General features: G+C 42.2%; 1 long non-coding RNA gene across 1 annotated transcript; it reads left to right on the plus strand.

Moving 5' to 3' along the window:
- The first annotated feature begins 1,210 nt into the window (after nt 1-1,210).
- LOC121929280 lies at nt 1,211-9,928 on the plus strand. The gene is made up of 3 exons (XR_006103640.1): nt 1,211-1,605; nt 4,463-4,558; nt 8,682-9,928. It is a non-coding gene; the product is annotated as an uncharacterized LOC121929280 (long non-coding RNA).
- Nucleotides 9,929-18,594: the final 8,666 nt, after the last annotated feature.

Below are 18,594 nucleotides of genomic sequence, written 5' to 3' on the forward strand. Positions count from 1 at the left end.
CAAAATATGTTTGTTACTCCTTATTCTACTCCTGTAAAAACCTCTTTACTCCTTACGCCTCAGCCCTGAATTCCTTACCCTACAGTCAGACGCGACTAGGTCATCATGTCAAAGGGGAAACCTTTTACCTTTGCCAAATGAAAAGCTAAAAACACTAACAAATACAAAATGTATGCTTCTTTTTCCTGCTCCAAATGGAGGACATTTTTGAAATGCCTCCTTAGACAGATGCCTCAAGTGAAAGACACGTCCTGGAAAAGGAGCAAGTGTCTGGGCACCTTTGAGTTGGAGGAGGCACCCAACAACAAGAAAGGTGAGTCTTCCCTTTGGCTAATGCAGGCCTGCACAATAAGTGCAGGATTTTGGGGGGCCTGCAAGGATGTGGAACAACTTCAAGACTCCTCTGCTGCTCAACCTCCTACTGAGGAGAGGACCATGTGGAGGAGGGCAGGCAAACCCTCACCTTGCAAGCCTCCTCCGCCACTTGGCTTTCTCCAAAGAACAAAACAAAAAACAACAACCACCTGTGGTTTAATGTCAGTTTACAGACCAGGATGAAACTGTGGTTTATGGTATTGTTCGCAAAGCAGCCTGAAATTCTAAAACTTGAAGATAGTAACAGCTAATTAAAACTACAGGAAAAGAGATTCCACCTAAACATAAGGAAAGACTTCCTGACAGTAAGAGCTGTTTGACAGTGGAAGACACTCCCTTGGAGGGTGGTGGAGTCTCTTTCTTTGGAGATGTTTAAGCATAGACTGGATAGCTATCTCTCAGGGGTGCTTTGATTGAGAGTTCCTGCATGGCAGGGGGTTGGACTGGATGGCCCTTGAGGTCTCTTCTACAATCCTATGATTCTGAAGGCTGGGCAGAGGAGGGTGAGGGTGGAATTAATATTAATGATATTTGTTATTAATAATAACAATTAATACTTAACATTTAATTAAAACCGATTTGCTGCCTAAAGAAGTACAACCTATTTTAATTTTGGCCCTACCTACTGCCAAGTCGTGCAGGTCTGGGCTAATAATGCAAACCCTGCTGCACGCAACAACCACCCAGGAGTAGAGAGACGTGTACTTTCCCCTGCCGCTTGGGTATGTGCAGGCGGTGTGAGAGTGCCCCAACACACAGACACAAACACAACACGTGTGCAGCTCCCTCAGCTTGGCTGCTGCCCTCCACTTCCCGCCCACCCGCCTCTTTCTTTCTTTCTTTCCTTCCTTCCTGAAAAAGGCAAGTGCGCGCTCTGTGCGTAAAAGGCGCCATGGAGCCAAAGCGGCGCCTCTTTTCTCCTTGTTTGCTCGGCTTCTTCCAGGCGAATTGAGGAGGGAGGGTTGCAGACTTGCAGTCCTTTCGAGGAGGCTCCTCTGCGCATTGTTACGCCTTCCTTTCCTCCACTGAGGAAAGAGTAAGGGAGGGAAGACAAACCAAGCAGCACTGGCACTTGGGCGGCTGTGCGTAATGCCAGGGCGCAGAGGGAGAAGGAGATGGAGGCGCAGGGCATCCAGTTTCCTCTTTGGCCTAGTAGTTTCTCAGCCAGGAGGAGGAGGAGAGGAGGAGCTGCTACTTCTTCTTCCTACTACTACAAGGAAGCCTTGCTGGGTAAGAGGAGGCAGCCCGCTGGGGTTTGGCTGGAAAGGCGCGTCCCTCTCCAAAAGGCGGCTGTCTGGATTGGAGAGACACATTCTCACCTTCCTCCCCTCTTGGTTCTTTCTTTCCTTCCTTTGGCATTGTTGTTATTATTATTCTGTGTGTTCTTTTCAAGTCCTTTCCGACTTAAGCCCTGGAGACTTATTTATTTATTTGTTTATTTATTTATTTTCTGGGCAAGTTTCTTCAGGAGACCCTATCATTTGTTTTGTTTTGTTTTGGGGCCAGATTTGTTCAGAGGGGGTTGGCCATGGCTATCCTCTTTGAGGCTGAGAGAGTGTGGCTTGCCCAAGGTTCTCGAGTGGGTTTCCATGGGATAAGAAGTCCGGACTCCAGAGTGGCAGACCAAGGCTCAGACCACTATGCCGCCTTTCTTCTCTCTTTAGGTCAACAGGTGCAGTTTGTTTGTTTTTTAGCCTTACTGAGGTCCTGTTGGGGAAAGCTTGCCCTGTGGGATATTTTTAAAACCTCATTCAACCTCCAAGCGCCCCTTGTTGTTGTTGTTGTTGTTGTTGTTTGCCTTCATATCGTTTCTGATTTACCGCAACCCTTTGTTGATGTTGTTGTGTGCCTCCCAAGTTATTGTGGCGACCCTAAGGCAAGCCTGTGCTAGGGTTTTCTGGGCAGGTTTCTTCAGAGGGGGGTTGTCGTTCATTGTCATTTTCTGAGGCTGAGAAAGTGTGATCTGCCCAAGGTCACCCAGTGGGCTTTTATACTCCAACCCTGGTCTCCAGAGTCATAGCCCAACCCTCAAACCACTGCATTACCCTGGCTTTCTATGGCTTTCCTGTCATGGGATTTTCTTGGCAAGTTTCTTCAGAGTGGGTTTGCTATTCATTGCAATCCTCTGAGGCTGAGAGTGTGTGACCTGCCAAAGGTCACTCAGTGGGTTTTTATGCTCCAACCCTGGTCTCCAACACTCAAAACACTACATTATCCTGGCTCTCTATGGCTTTCCTGTCATGTGGTTTTCTTGGCAAGTTTCTTCAGAGTGGGTTTGCCATTCATTGCAATCCCCTGAGGCTGAGAGAGTGTGACTTGCCCAAGGGTTTCCATGGCCGAGCTGGGATTCAAACCGTGGTCTCCAGAGTCCAGTGCTCAAAACACTATACCATGCTGCCTCTCATCCTACAGTACAGAAATCTCATCTAAAGGGCAGTTCAGATTTATTTTGATTTTGACATCACAGTGCTTGAAGTCAGAGAGCTGGACTAGGTGGGGTAGCAAAGAAATTGCTCAGGTCCTGCAGAGTTTTTGTCGTCTTGTGTGGTCAAGGTTTTAACATTTTTACTGACCTGAGGTCAAGGGAGTGCAAAGGAAATATATAGATTTTAAATTTCACTACTGTAGTCCATCTGAAAAGTGTTCCCCCCTCCTAGTTTGTTTTCCAAAACCAAACTGAAATCTGACTTGTTTTAAACAGCCTTAATTTCTTGACAGTATACTACATATATGTGTAGGTATGTTATATGTTTTGATGTTTCTAGTTTTCCTTTTGTGTTTTAACATGGTAACAGCATAGTACATTGTATGAAAATACCTTTTTTAAAATTAGAATTTTCTAACAGGATTTGGGGGGAGGGAGGACAACATTCCTATGCCTATAATAATGAAACAGAAAGAGGAATGTCATCAGGTGCATTTTGAGTAACTACTAAAGAGGAAGAGCCCTGTCTTTTTTCACATTTGACAACCCTTCAGTAGTTATCAAGAAAGATCAGTTAATAAAGGTCCATGCTGTTCTTCATTCCTGCTTTCATAACAAAGCAAATACTATTGTTCTTCATACTATTGGTGAAGAAGGAATGTCCTCTCAAGGTTTGCTAGGATTTTTATATTATATAGGTTTATATTATAGGATCCATTCATATATTGTTTTCTATTGTTGTTGTGTACCTTCAGGTTGTTTCCAATGTATGGTGATCCTATTACAGGGTTTTCTTGGCAAGGTTCTTCAAAGGGAGTTTGCCATTGCCATCCTCTGAGGCTGAGTGTGATTTGTCCAGGATCATCCATAGTTTACGTTATACAGTATAATTTTTATATAATGCTATAAATTGTTGTTGAGTAGGTGTTGAGCTGAGCCAGCATGGTGTAGTGGTTTAAGTGTTGGACTAGGACTCTGAAGACAAGGGTTCAAATGATGGTTCAACTGTGGAAACCCACTGGGTGACCTTAGGCAAGTCACACTCTCTCAACCTCATAGGATGGCAATGGTAAACTCCCTCTGAAGAAACTTGAGAATTACAGGTTTGCTTTAGATCACCATAAGTCAGAAACAACTTGAAAGCACACAACAACTACAAGTTGTTGAGCCAGTGTGGTGTATTGGTTAGAGTGTTGGACTAGGACTCTGGAATCCTCACTCTGCCATGGAAACCTGCTGAGTGACCTTGAGCATTCTCTCGGCCTCAGAGGAAGGCAAAGGGAAACCCCATCTGACAAATTTTGCCTGTGATAGGGTCTCCATAAGTTGCAAATGAATTGAAGGCGTAGAAGAGGGAATATCAGCAGGTTTTGCTCATCACACAACCAGATAAAAAGCAACACCTGCTGAAATTCCCTCTTCTACACAACCATTAAAGGTGCAGGAACCCTCTGGCAACCTTATTTATGAATGTTTCGTAGTTAGCAGTTTTGCAGATGGGAAAGGAATTTCTTTTTCATTTCCTCTATTTTTCTGAAACATCTGGATAGTACAACAATAAGTTCTTAGCATCATGGCATGCATTCCTCCCCTTCCTCTAGAAGTCTGTGTAAGATATTTCTCCCTCTTTTGCATCATCTTCCTTTTAATTTTTTCTTCCAGTTGACCCAGAAACATTCAGTATCTCAAATAATGCTCAACCATGGATTTAATTGGTAGATTTGTACAAGCCCTGTCTTCACAGGAGGTCTGAATAAGGTTGGTGACCATGCGTGTGCAAGTTGGTTTCCCTAGCTTTTCTTGTTGAATAGTGGGGTCTCACTGGAGCTTCTGCTTCTCTTTGCCTGAATGCAAGTGGTATTCTCCCAACACTCGGAAGTCCTACTTCATAAAATTCCTAATTACATGGTGGAGTCTAGCCCTCTTGTAGAAGCCCACATCAGGCCCTGATGCTAAACAGAACAAGGGTGCAGGAACATTAGAGACTAGGCTCTTGTATGTGCTGTTGACACCATTGGCCTTCTAGCCCCCATGTCTGTAGACTGACCACTTACATAGGGCTACAGCAGGGGGGGGGGGGAATCTCCATCCTTCCAGATGTTGTTTGGCTACAATTCCCAGCAACCATATCCAGGCCTGCTAATGCTAAAGAAAACTGAGGCCCGTTACAAACGGGCACCCTAGCACGGACTCAGTCCGTGCTAGGGTTAGAAAGGGGCGTCTCTTCCAGACGCCCCTAACCCTAGCACAGACTGAGTCCGTAACAAATGGTGGTGGCCGTTCCACACGGCCGCCGCCATCTTGACGTAACGGACGCTCTGCGTCCGCACGTCGCGCCCCGGAAATGACGCCGCGAGTGCACAACTAGCGCCTCACAACGTCTCTTCCAGGGAGCAAGAAGGAGTGCAATTTTCGCGCTCCTTCTTGGCAGCGTCTGGGAACCGCGCCGTTTGGCTGCTGCGGTTCCCGGACGCTGCATCCAGCAGCGGCGCGAGACGGCCCCTTCTGGGCTGTCTGTAACGTGCCTCGGAGTTGCAATCTAGAACATCTGGAGGGCTGCGCTTCATCCACCACTGCTTTAGCTTGTTTTTGAAGTTTGCCACATAAGGGTTTCCTGTCCCTAGCCTGTCACTTAGTAATTTCCAAATTCATACTCATTTGCATTTGTCTCAAGTGAATTGGGCACAAGATGAGTCCATGATGCAGCAGTTTTGTACTTGTTCTGGAAGGCTTTGTTTCAAATAAACTGTGCTTAATCTCTCTTCTTTATGGAAAGTAAGGGATTCCCAAAACTAGGAGCATCCACTGCCAGCGCAGTCTCACAAGAATGGGAAAGGCACCCTTCATGTGTTTAGAAATATACTTGTAAAATAATAATAATAATAATAATAATAATAAAAATTTTATTTATATACCTCCCTTCTTGGAATCAGGGCGGTTCACAACAAATATAGAACATACAATACAACTATACAGATTAGTTAAAACAATGCAGATTGATAAAAACGATACAACAATAAAATACAGTTCATAAAATTCATACCGGCAAAACAGTGCCGATCCCGAAGAAGGGGGGGGGGAGGAGCATTCTGGGGTAGAGATCAGGGGTAAGCCTGCTCAAATAAGTAGGTTTTTAGCCCCTTCTTAAATTGGGCTAGGGAGGTGGTTGAGCGGAGCTCAAAATGTATCCACACAGCAGAAATAATCTAGTTTGACACCACTTTAACTACCATGACTGAATGCTATGAATTCTGGAAATTGTAGTTCATTGTGGCACTAGAACTTCTCTGATAGAGAAGGCTAAATATGCCACAAAACATCAGTTCCCAGAATTCTGCAGCATAGTACAGTAGTTAAAGTGGTGTCAAACTGGATTATTTCTGCAGTGCAGCTACAGCTATAGTGTGTGAGCTAGTATGTTTAACCATGACTGGAAAAGGTTCATGAAGAACAACCAAAATTATATGGGGACTGGAGGAAATCCACTAACGTAAATATAATCAATAATATAAAGCAAAAGTGGATGCTAAAGGGCCTGGTGGACAGTTTTTTGTTCCTGAACCTTCCCGGAAGGCTTCACATTTCTGAAAATGAAATCAGAAATCTCTCTCAGATTGTTTTAAGTTGGGGTCTCGTATCAATCTCTCCACTGATCCTGGAGACCTTCATCAGTGGCAATTTGCTGATTTTTCCAGGATGGGGGACAATTTGGAAGTTTTGAGGTTGCAAAAATGCCCTGGGGGACTGCGTGTGGCACACAGGCTACAATTTCCTGACCCTGGAAATAAAGTTTAAAATATTTGGGGCTCTTTAACACATACACACAGCCAAGATGAATGTGCAGTGTGGGCATTATATTAGTGCATAAAATGGCTACTAGTGACTACTAGTCATGATGACTGTGTAATACCTCAATTCCAAAGGCACTTTGCTGCTATGGTGCACAAGTAGGTGTGGCTGTATGTGCTGTTGCCCACAGGCCACATTTGTGTTTTTCCGATGCTGAATTTATACAGGGAAGCTAATGCAGTTCTACCCCAGTGTCAATCCTACTAAGGTGCATGACATTCAGCCCATTCTAAATTAAAGCTACTTCTTTTACATGCTTGATGACATAAATGTGAGTTTAAAAAGGCAAAGGGTTTTGTTTTGATTTTTCCTGGAGAGAGACTAGATTATATTGTTGATTTATATCCTGATATATGTCATCCCACTCAGATTGCGATTGGGGTGAAATGGGGAGAAGTGGGTGAGGAGGTGGGTAGCAAGGTGTATCAGGCAGTGGGCCACCTAGTTTGGGTCATTAGTGGGTTACCTATTCATTCTCAACATGTGAGATCATGTCCCTGTTTGGGATTGATAACAGTGGTGTGTCTTTGCCATTTTTCTCCTCCACACATATGTGAAACTTTGAGACCCCATTTATGTACAGTTTACAGCACGCACACCCATGATTGCTCACTTGACTAGTTTTTCAGTGGCACCTGAGCTTGCAGGAATGGCAGATTTTTATTTTTATTTTTTATTTTTTGAGTCAGAGGAGGAGGGTTCAGTAAAGTGTCTAGAGACATAATTACTACTATAGGTTTAGAAGAAGAGGCTGGGGCGGGCAGCATGCATAATGGGCAAGGTAACATCATCAGTATGCTTCATTCAGCCAATTCTGGGCACACCTGCGAAAATGCACGTTGCAAACTGAGAAACTAAAGCAAAGGCAGGATGCAAATTGAGTCGTGATTTTATTCCAGCCCCTGCAGATATGCACATGCAAGGGTGAAATACTCCTCCTCCTCCACCAAGTTGCAGCTACGGTATCTAACACTCTCACGTGAACAGAAACGATTCAATACAGCTAGCACATGACTACAGCAGATACCCTCTCCCTTAAACTGACTTAATTTCATGATGGAGCTTGTGTGATTTGTACCAGTTTAAGAAGAGTTAAAAGGGATGTGTGTGGCTTAAAGGGAGTCAAATTGGAATAAGAATAACCCATGCTGGAGCTGGAGGGAGCCCTGTTGTAGATTCATCCCTAGAGGCAACTGGAGCTTGGAGACAGAAATGCTGGACTAGAAAGGCTTTTGGTCTAATCAGCAGGACTCAGGAACTAAATAAATAAGGCCATCTTGGCTTTAAAACCCAGACTTCACTGCTGTTAAACTATATAGAGTTAAGATTTTAAACTACACCCAACCAATAAGATCACTGGATTTCTCTGGCAGCAAAAAGTAAAAGGGGAAAAAGAAAGAAATCTGATGGTAATAGTTGGCATGTAACTGGTCAAACAAAAGAATCCCAAATACACTGACCTAGGAAATAAATTTTTTTAAGCTACTCACATGACTTGTGATATCAGGTTTTACCAGGCTCATATCATCCTCTGCTGATAAAAAGCAGTATCTCCTATAGACAAACTGCAGCTGGAATGGTGGGGGGAGAGAGATTAGCAAGCATAGTTCGAAGTCTAGTTGCAAAGAATTGTCCCATGATTACATTAAGGATCAAGTTGTAGACCTATTGTCTCATGTGAAGCTTCAAACAAGCTTGTTTCAAATTGTGCTGCAGGACAAATATAAAAAAGTATATTGGCTGTATAGAGTTATAGTAAGTAGTGGAATTCTCTTTCACTTTTAATCTCAAAATGAACAAGCATTTGCACACAGCACAGATAGTGTAAGAAAAACTTTCACTGCAATCCTGTACTTGCTTACATGGAAGTAATCCCTATTGAACACAGATGGAATGTACATCTAAGCAAATATGGGGAGCATTACACTGTTAAGGATGCATTCATGCCTTGTGTATGGAAGCACCCTATGTATAAAGATTGCTTTATTATCAGTGCTCTTTATTAATGATCATTTTGCTCTGTATTTTGAAGGTGCTGAGCTGTGGATGGAGCCAAGCTGCTGCAGAAGACCAGGTGAATCTTCAAATATGACATTTTACAAACCCTTACACAGAAAGTTGGTTCAGCATAACGTCCCAGCTAGGATGTGTAAGATGTTGTACTTTCATAAGCAATTATCTCATGCAAAATGCACTAAATTGTTTAGATTGTAATCCTCTGTGTGTGTATATGTGAGAGAGACGCCTCACATGCACATGTAAGTAGGGAATAAGTACCATTGAACACAGGAGGTATTATGTCTGACTAAACACACATTTGTTTGGGCTGTATACTGTTTGAGTTCCAAGTCACAGGGCAAATAAAGAGGCTTTCTAATGCCTGCACCACCACTGCAAAACTTTCCTTTGAACGTGTGTTCTTCACAATTAACTTGTAAAGCAGTTTTCAGAAACCAGAGCTGCTGAGTGGAGCACCACCATGTGGAGAAGGTTTTTGAGAGATCTTAATTCTGAACACCCTTACAATATAAAGGCATAGTAGTAGGTCATTATAAATTAACACACCTTTTAAAATCAAGGCCACTTGATAGAAAAGCAATTTGAAAAGATAAAGAAATGGTTTGTAGTTTGATCTTACCCAGTATCTGTGTGACAACAGATTATTAAATAGCTACAAATACAAGAGTTCCTTGCCTGTCATATCTTAACCTCGTTTTATATTAATTTACATTTCATATTTAGTGACACTTGGCTGATCACGGGTACGTATCACTTGGTATTTCAAAGGTATGGCTATCTGCAAGAACTGTCTGTCTCCCATGTGGATTACATGGTTTAGAAAAGCAGTCCACATACTTAGATAATCTCAAATCTGCCCCTTGCTCACAGAAACACGAAACTGAGGTGGGCAACTGTGGCTCTCCAGATGTTGGTAGACTGCAGGTCATGTCTGCTTTATCTTAGAATAGTAATCTATCTAGACTAGCCAATGGAGAGACATTATGGGAGTTTCAGTCCCATAATGTCCCAATATCAGAAAGGACCAGAGTTGCACACCTCTGCTCTAAACTGAGCCTGAGTTTTTAGGTTGCAGTAGTTCCCTCACAATTCCTCTCTCTGCCCCAAGCCCCATGTATGGACCAAAGATTGCTTTTGCAATAAGAATATTTTGCTTCAGAATATTTCATGGGAATACATTGTTGAACTATCATATACAATTGAATTTATAGTTGTAAAATATCTATCTTCTGTTCTAATAAAAATGTTTGTTACAGAACTGTAAGAAATCCAAGGCTGCTGTCATTTTTTGTGTCTTGTCAAAATCGGTGGGACATGTTGAGACAGAATGCCTGTGTGGCCATCAAATGTATACCCATCAGTTGTTTTTGTTGTTGTGTGCCTTTCAAGTTGTTTCTGACGTATGGCGACTATAGGCAAGGCTTTCTTGGGTTTTCTTGGCAAGATTTGTTCCGAAGGGGTTTGCCATTGCCTTCCTTCAAGCCTGAGAGAATATGCCTTGCCCAAGGTCACCCAGTAGCTTTCCATGGCTGAGCAAGGATTCGAACACTGGTCGCCAGAGCCCAATGCTCAAACCATTATAGAACACTGGCTTGATGTACTGTACTAGTATATCCTATACTGATAACTGCCAAAAATTGCATTAACAAAGGAATAGAGCATAGCTGTTAACTAAAGTCTGAGGAGAGCTTCCCAATTGTTTTATGAATATATAATTTGCAACCCTGTAGAAAGAAAACTCAAGTGGTGAAGAATGTGAAAATGGAATGAGTCTGTGACCCAAACTTGGTAACAATGTGATGGTAGCCAAGTGGTCATATACAGTTTTCATCTGATTATATTGCTGTGGTTAGAGAACTTAGTTTTTAACGAAGTGCCCTTTTTTTCCCTAGGCACTGTTCAAAGATTAAGAAACCAACACAATTCCTGCCCACAGGCTTACTATATAATAAAGCCAGTGTGGTGTGTCAGTGTTGGGCAGGGACTTTGTAAATCAGGATTCTAGTCCCCACTATGTCATGAAACTTAGGCCTGTTACAGACTGCCAAAATAAAGCTGCTTCGGATCTCTTTGTAGGTATGCTATTTAAATGATGCATGCATCCTAAGAATCTGGAAGATGCACCAAAGCTGCACTCCAGTGATTAGGAATGGAGTGTGGCTTTGGCGTGACCTTCGGTCTCTTAGGACCCATGCATCATTTAAATGGTAATGAGACCCGAAGCAGCTTTATTTTGGCAGTCTGTAACAGGCCTTCGTGATCTTGGGCCAGTCCCACTCTTTTCAGCTTGATATACTAGTAGGACTGTTGTAAGTAGGAAGAGAGCTCATTGGAGGAAAAACAGATTATAAAAATAATAATGTAATGTAATAATAAATTAAAACTGAACAAAAGGAAAGGAACTGGTAGACAGTCAAGTTTCAGGCGCTGATTCTTCATATGTCTTCATACTTATATATTCTTGGGCTACATGAAATGTCTGCTGTGGGAAACAGTTCTGCAAGATAAAGATGGTCTAAATGGTAGTCCTAGCTGAGTTACTAGAGTAGACAGCACCCTTTCATATCTTCCTCTGCTGTGTTTCCTACTTCTGGCTGGTAAGTTGACACAGCTGGCAGTCAGTTAGAAAGAGGCTTCTACATTCTTCTGAAAGTGAAGCACATAAAAATGCCTCCAACAAGTCAGAAGAACCCAAAAACAAAATGTGTCACGTTGATTCTACCTTTGTTGGTTGCTTTGCAGAAAACAAAATGTGTTTCTGCCCTCTTCCTTTTGTCATGATGTTGCAGTGAAGCTATTGGGAACACAGTGTTCTTTATAGGAAAAAAAACTGAGCATCTAAATGCTGGACTTGAAGCTGAGAGCCGGGAATGGGTTTAAATTGAACCAGCAGAGGGATACTGGCTCCTGTCGAGCCCATCATGGCATGCATGCATGTATCTGTACAGTGGGCTGGCTCCTTGTAACATCCAGACAAAGGGTAATGAGGATTTTGCAACACATCATTGGCCAATGTGTGCTCAGTTGGCTTAATATCAGGATAGTTTGTTTTGCACTTGTTGGCTTCTATCTTCATCTGTGTATAGAGGCAATACTGTGTCAAACTTACTTAACTTTTGCATTCCATGCACAGGACAAAGTGGGCCTACAGAAGCTTATACTGCAGTTACTTTGTTCATATTTGGGGTACATACAGTCCTTTTGTTTGTAACATTGCCTGTCTACTTCTGCACACTTACTAGTGGCAAATAGTGTGTTGTATTCTTTTCACCCACACATAGAAACAGATGAGATTTTGGTCACACTTTGGTTACAGCATCATAGGAGTGCAGATGCGTCTGTATCACTATAGCCACCATCCCATTTTTAAAGGGGGTATATGAGAATGCTGTTCACCACACCCCCTTGGGTTACACTTGGTAGACCTGAAATTCAAAATTGGACAAAAACCCAAAGCAAAAATTACACAAAGCAAGAATAATGAGCTGAGAGAATGAGAGTTCTTTATCATCCAAGGCAGTTTGTTCATAAAGAATCTATATTCATATGTGGGTATTTTACACAGCGGTATCTCATAACATTTTCCTCTGCAACTGATGTTTGTTTCACACACCCCCATCTTCACATCTGTGCACAATCAATGTTGCTTGAAATTCCCTGGCACATCCCAAGTTAAGCCCTGCCTGATGGAGCCTAGTGGGATTTCTTCCACAGCCACAGAAAATCAGAACGTGAACCTTTTGCAGGCCAAGAATGGGATTTTTGTTCCCGAAGAAACTGTTGCAAAACCTGAAAGCACATTCTCTTAATAAGCAACTTAAAACCAATTTAGCCCCATCATAGAAATTTCAATACCATGTGGTGTCTTCATGGCCAGAAGGAACTAAGGTGGTGGAGGAAATGATTCCCTTTAAAACCCCATAGGTTTATAAAATACATTTTATTAATGTGTCTAAAATGTATTTGAACTTAATAAATATATTTTGAATTGCTTCTCAGCCTTTGGCTAAAGTTAAGTGTAATGTATTTGAATATTAGTTTCTTCAGCTGGAGAGATACAAGAGGTGTGTATCTGCACCTGGAAACTATCAAGCACCTCTCACTTTCTCCCAAATGAAACAGCCCACTGATACAGACTTTTACAAAATAAATAGGTTAGAATTTAGGAAGAGATGCCAGGAAAGGTACAGTATTATCTAGTGTTAATGTGCAAGTCTGAATTAAAATTTTGCTGTTAAGTTAAACACTTTCCTCTGTCTCTTCATAGGTAATAAGATATGTGCAGTGTATAATGTCAAATTCTTTACAGCAGACATGGGTACCATGGGGGTCACATAAATGTCCCCCCTCCCCCCATCATTTTACACCTTCCCCAAGCAGAGATGAGCAGCAGTAAGGCCTTTAAATACAATATTTCTGTATTAAAACAAGGCAGGTGGGAAGAGCACAACTTGTTTGGGAGCCAATTAGCAATCCAGTAGCTTCCTGGAAGCTTTGTCTCCCAAATAAGGGTCATACTCTCTTTACAACTTGTTTTAAGTGGAACTTCCTTGTGAAAAGCAAAAAGTAGAGAGATTAATTTGTTTATTTATTGCTGGTGCTGGTTCTCTGCATTAACACATTTCAGTGAGGATGGCAGCCACGATTGTGGGGTAGCTATAAGGTCTTCTGACCCCCAGCACTTGCTGATTCCTACTTTTGCAGGCCTCGTATTGGAGCCATAGGGTAAATTGGCCTACCATAGGAGGTATGTTTGGCTCCCTCTCTGATTTGGGGCCTCAGTAACTTGGTGGAAAACAACAGAAGAAATCCTGTGGTACCTTCAGGACTAGCCAATTTATTTCAGCGGAGGCTTTCACAAAGTCCAGTCTACTAACACAGCTTATAGTGAAAGAAATGGTTAGTCTTAAAGGTACCACTGAACTACTGATAGAGAGACAGACTAATTCTGCTCTCTGTCCATCAAAACTGGCACAGTGGATGTTTCAGTCTGAATGCTGCCACTGGTCTTGTTTTTAACACTAGTAGCTTTTGCTGATATTTTTTACAGGTTGAGTCTTCCTTATCCAGAATTCAAAATTTGAAATATTCCAAAATTGTCCATATGGATGGCTGAAATAGTGATATCTTTGCTTTCTGATGGTTCGATGTACACAGACTTTGTTACATGCACAAAATTATGAAAACACTTTGTATTTATTTATTTAGAGTATTTATACCCCGCTTTTTAGCCACAAATGGTTAATTAAATGGTTCCCTGCTCTCAGGCTTACAATCTAAATAGACTTGACACAAAAGGAGAAGGGCATGGCAATGGGGAAGGGGATCAGGTCCAGCAGATCTCTCCTGCTGAGACCAGGACCATGGCAGATGGACAGGAGGGAGGGATCTGCTTCTTAGATGGAACTGGGCCTACATCTCTTCTGAGGCCGAATGGCACCAAATCATGGGTGATCTCCATGGTATAAAATTATCTTCTAATTATGTGTATGAGGATTATATGAAACATAAATGCATTTCATGTTTAGACTTGGGTTCTGTCTCCAAGATATCTCATTATGTATATGCAAATATTTCAAAATCCAAAAAAACTGAAATCCCCAACACTTCTGGTCCCAAGCCTTTTGTCTTGAAATGTAAAAAAAATCTTTGTTTTAGTTGTTTGCTGTTTTGCTATGTTTTCTGTTTTATCAATAGCCTTCTGAAGACCTTGCCCTAAGAGGCTGTATGAAAATATGATTAATGCAGTATCTTCCTTTTTTTTTTTTTTAATTTGACTGCTAAATCTACTCTTTACCCATTTCCAGCCCAACAGTGCTAGTTGCCTATTTGATGGGTGAATATGCAAAGATATTTAGGCAGTCTGCTCCTGCAGACAAGAGTCTGTAGGCCTGGGAATTTAAATGTGATGCTTTTTGTATGTTAACTCATCCCTTCAGGCTCTGTTATTTAGGCCTGTTACAGACTGCCAAAATAAAGCTGCTTCGGGTCTCTTTGGAGGTATGCTATTTAAATGATGCATGGGTCCTAAGAGTCCGGAGGTCGCGCCAAAGCCACACTCCATTCCTGAGCACTGGAGTGCAGCTTTGGTGCAGCTTCCGGATTCTTAGGATGCATGCATCATTTAAACAGCATACTTCCAAAGAGACCCGAAGCAGCTTTATTTAGGCAGTCTGTAACAGGCCATTGTCTCTTTCCTCTGCTCAGACTCAGGACCTAGCACAGTCTAGTGATGCATTTGAGGACACGCAAAGTACCTTTCCTTAACAACAGGCTAACCACAGGCCATTCCTTGGCTCACCCTGTAGCAGGATGTACATCCAAATTGTAAATAAGAAGCACAACATAGTATGCAAAAAAGTAGAAGTCTAGCTACAGTGAGTTAGTCAGTCTGCTTGATTTTCTTTGATTTGCAAAATAGTTATTACTGTTTGACAAATTCACCTTTCTAAGGAGGTGTTCTATAAATGACTCCCAGATAAGTGATAAAACCAGACAAAGTATACCTTTCCTTTTTTGGGGGGGGGTATTCCAGAAATCGGTTACTTTTGACTCCATTGTACAAGAGCATGGAGCGAAAACAGGGGAAGGGACAGTGGCCATTCCCAAGACAAGCCAGCCCTGCAGGCCTCACAGTCAGAAGTGTTGCACTACTATCAGTTTAGGTAGGATTTTGGCTTATACACACACACACACACAGTATTTGTGTGTTTAGGAATCCTAGCTCAGGAGAAAGTTTTACTCAGGAAGTTGCAGGGACAAAACCTCCATGTTTTGCTTCATTTTTGAGCTGTTTGGTGCCATTTGAACCCTTAATAGCACTTGCATTTTTTTAAAAAAGTGGGTTCTGAAGGTTTTGGAGGCTCTCCTGGGGAACCTTGGGGGCCACAAGACAGGCTTTGGGGATCACACGATGCAGTCCCAGGGACCCCATGCAGTCTTTAGGCTGCACTTTCCCCATTGTGTGTAAAGGCTGAGTGCCAGGACTGACATCATCTGCATATGAGAAATTTCCATGTTAGATCCTAGATAGCAGAGGTCAACTAATAAGAGTAGTAATATTGGCTGGCATTCCATTAGGGCCATACACACATCTAAGTTACCTGTAAGCATGCATACATCATTTTTGGGGTAAGGGTTGGTATTCTCATCCTCCCCCATTACCCACAGCAGCCAAAGCCTCTTCCCCCAATTTTGGAATATTTGCATATACATAATGAGATATCTTGGAGACAGTTTACTGAACAGTCCCGGAAGTGCCTTGCTGGCCAGTCCATGCCTCAGTGGGAGGCCAGCCATTGAATGCCAAACTCAAATAAATGTTGCTCTTTCAAATTATTGTGATTCAGTCTTACAGTACAAATGCACCACCATTTAAGAAATTGACCTTATGTTTGAAATGTCCTATCCAGCCTTTTCACAACATTCATGTCATTATGAGAGAGGCAAAGAATCATCTGATTAAATCTTAGTGCTAGTAGAGATATAGCAGGGACATAGCTAGGATTTTAGGAAAGGGGGGTCCAGACTAAGTGCCACCGTTATAATTGGGCTTGGGCGCGGTGGCACAGCAGCACGTTCCATTCATTTTTCTAATGGAAGGGGAGGTCCTGACCCCACGGACCCCCCCCCCCTTGGCTACGTCCCTGGACATAGGAGATCTTATCTGGAAGCAACTAAAATTGGGAAGTATCTCAGACATGGAGACAATCTGTCCAACTTGCATGCAAAACATACAAAAAGCAGGATTCAACACAGAAGAAGGAGGAGTAAAAATAGGAGGAAGGAATATCAACAATCTAAGATATGCAGACGACACCATACTACTAGTTGAAAACAGACTTGGAACAACGACTAAGGAAGATCGAGGAGGAAAGTGGAAAGGCAGGCTTATTGTTGAACATAAAGAAAACAAAAATAATGACCACAGAGAATTTCCACAAATTCAACCTCAACAATGAGGAAATAGAAATAGCAAAAGAATTATCATATCTGGAATGAAACACTGATCAGAGTGGGGACTTGCAGTCAAGAAATCACAAGAAAATTAAGAATGGGGAGGGCACCTATGAAAGAACTTGAAAATATCCTAATATGTAAAGATAAACAACTGCGTATGAAAGTTAAAATCATACAAGCTATTGTATTCCCGATCACCTTGTATGGATGTGAGAGAGATGGACAGTTAAGAAAATGGATAGGAAGAAAATTAATCTGAGATTTTATGCTGGAGAAGAGTACTGAGGATACTATGAACAGCCAAAAAGTCAAATGGATCCTAGAGCAGATCAAACCAGAAATCTCTCTGGAAGCCGAGATGATTAGACTGAGGCTGTCGTACTTTAGCCACATCATGAGAAGAAACGACTCATTGGGAAAAACAATAATGCTAGGAAAGGTGGAAGGAAGCAGAAAGAATGGAAGGCTGTGTGCTAAAGGGATGGGAGGCCACAGGTATGAGATTACAGGACCTAAGCAGAGCACTGGAGGATAGGAGTCTTGGAGATATCTCATCTTCAGAGTCGCCATGGGTCAAGACATCGACTTGAGGGTGAGTAATAACAACAATCTGAGACATGACAGATGAGTTTGAAGGTGCTCTGTGGAAATCAGGAATAGCAGTTGTGCTGCTTGCTTTAGGAGTCTTTGCTCCCATTATATCGTTGCTATGTAAGTTGCAATTATGTAAGAAGTCATGAGAAACATCAATCATGCTTTTGTTTTTCTCTAGCTCTCACTCCATACACACACATCCCCAGCAGGCTGTGTTGGTGTTTCATTTTTTATTTTATTTTTTTCAGTGTTAGGGGAACTGAGGCATGTGGTGTCTTGGGGGCTTGTGGGGCAAAACTACATTATGAGCAGTTTTTGAGCCATTTGAGGGATGTGTGAAAAATCGCCCCCCAAAAATAATAAATAAAAAAATAAAATTACATGTTGGTGAGGTCTGGGGGCTTGGAGTGGCTTCAGAGGTCACAAATCGTGGCTTCTCAGACCATGTGGCCCATTAGTTGTACTTTTCCCATGCCTGATGCAGCACAATATTTTAGAGGGCAGTGGAATAGGTGGTCTCACAAATGACAACAATATTTTAAAACAGGAGAGGGAGGTGTAGCATTAGATTCTCTAAGAGACAGTTATATCAGTTATATATTTGAATTTCCTTATTTTTCTTGGCTTTCGTTTACTTGGAAATAATCCAATTAAAGACATCCTTTGTTTTTGATTCTTATGAGAAAAGAGAAGTCATTATTAGCCTGCACTGAGGAAATCAGAATAGAACACTTACTAGTATATGGAGTTTGGGGCAGAAGGTGTGTGTGTGGGAGGGGGTGTTCATCCAGGGGAGCTTTAGTTTGAAGGGATCTGAAGGGGTACCATCCATTTTATCATCACAGCTCTCTGCCACTATCTTCCCATTTCATACAGACCAGGTCTCCTTACCAATGGAAATCTGGACAAGAAAACATAAAGTGTGTATGCATGACTTGAGTCATCCAGATGGCATAAGTTACTTGCAGCGAATGAATGACACCATGGACTTATGACAAAGGCTGACTTAACTGTGCTACTTTCCACCTGAGACAGCTCAGACATTTGCAAGCACTGACCTGCACAGGTAGGGCTAGTGAGAGAGTGATGTCAGTTGTCAGGCCTTATTTCAAGAAGGGTGTGATCTGTGAAAGGCAGTGCTCTTCCCTCGAAGATACTACATAAGAATGCACATAAAGCCATTGGTTCTCTTTAACCTTTCAATTCATTCTGGGAGTGGAATCAGTTTAAGCACATAAAGAGTGCATGACCAATAGATTCTGGGCTGCCCTAGCCTTATGGCCTCAAGAAGAGTGACTGATGCAGTCAGTCATCAGGGTGTACTGTGCAAGTGCTGGCACTAATGCCCATGACAAACAATGAGACAACAGCCA

Source organism: Sceloporus undulatus, chromosome 4 (assembly GCF_019175285.1).
Source record: "Sceloporus undulatus isolate JIND9_A2432 ecotype Alabama chromosome 4, SceUnd_v1.1, whole genome shotgun sequence".
In the NCBI taxonomy this organism is placed as follows: Eukaryota; Metazoa; Chordata; class Lepidosauria; order Squamata; family Phrynosomatidae; genus Sceloporus; species Sceloporus undulatus.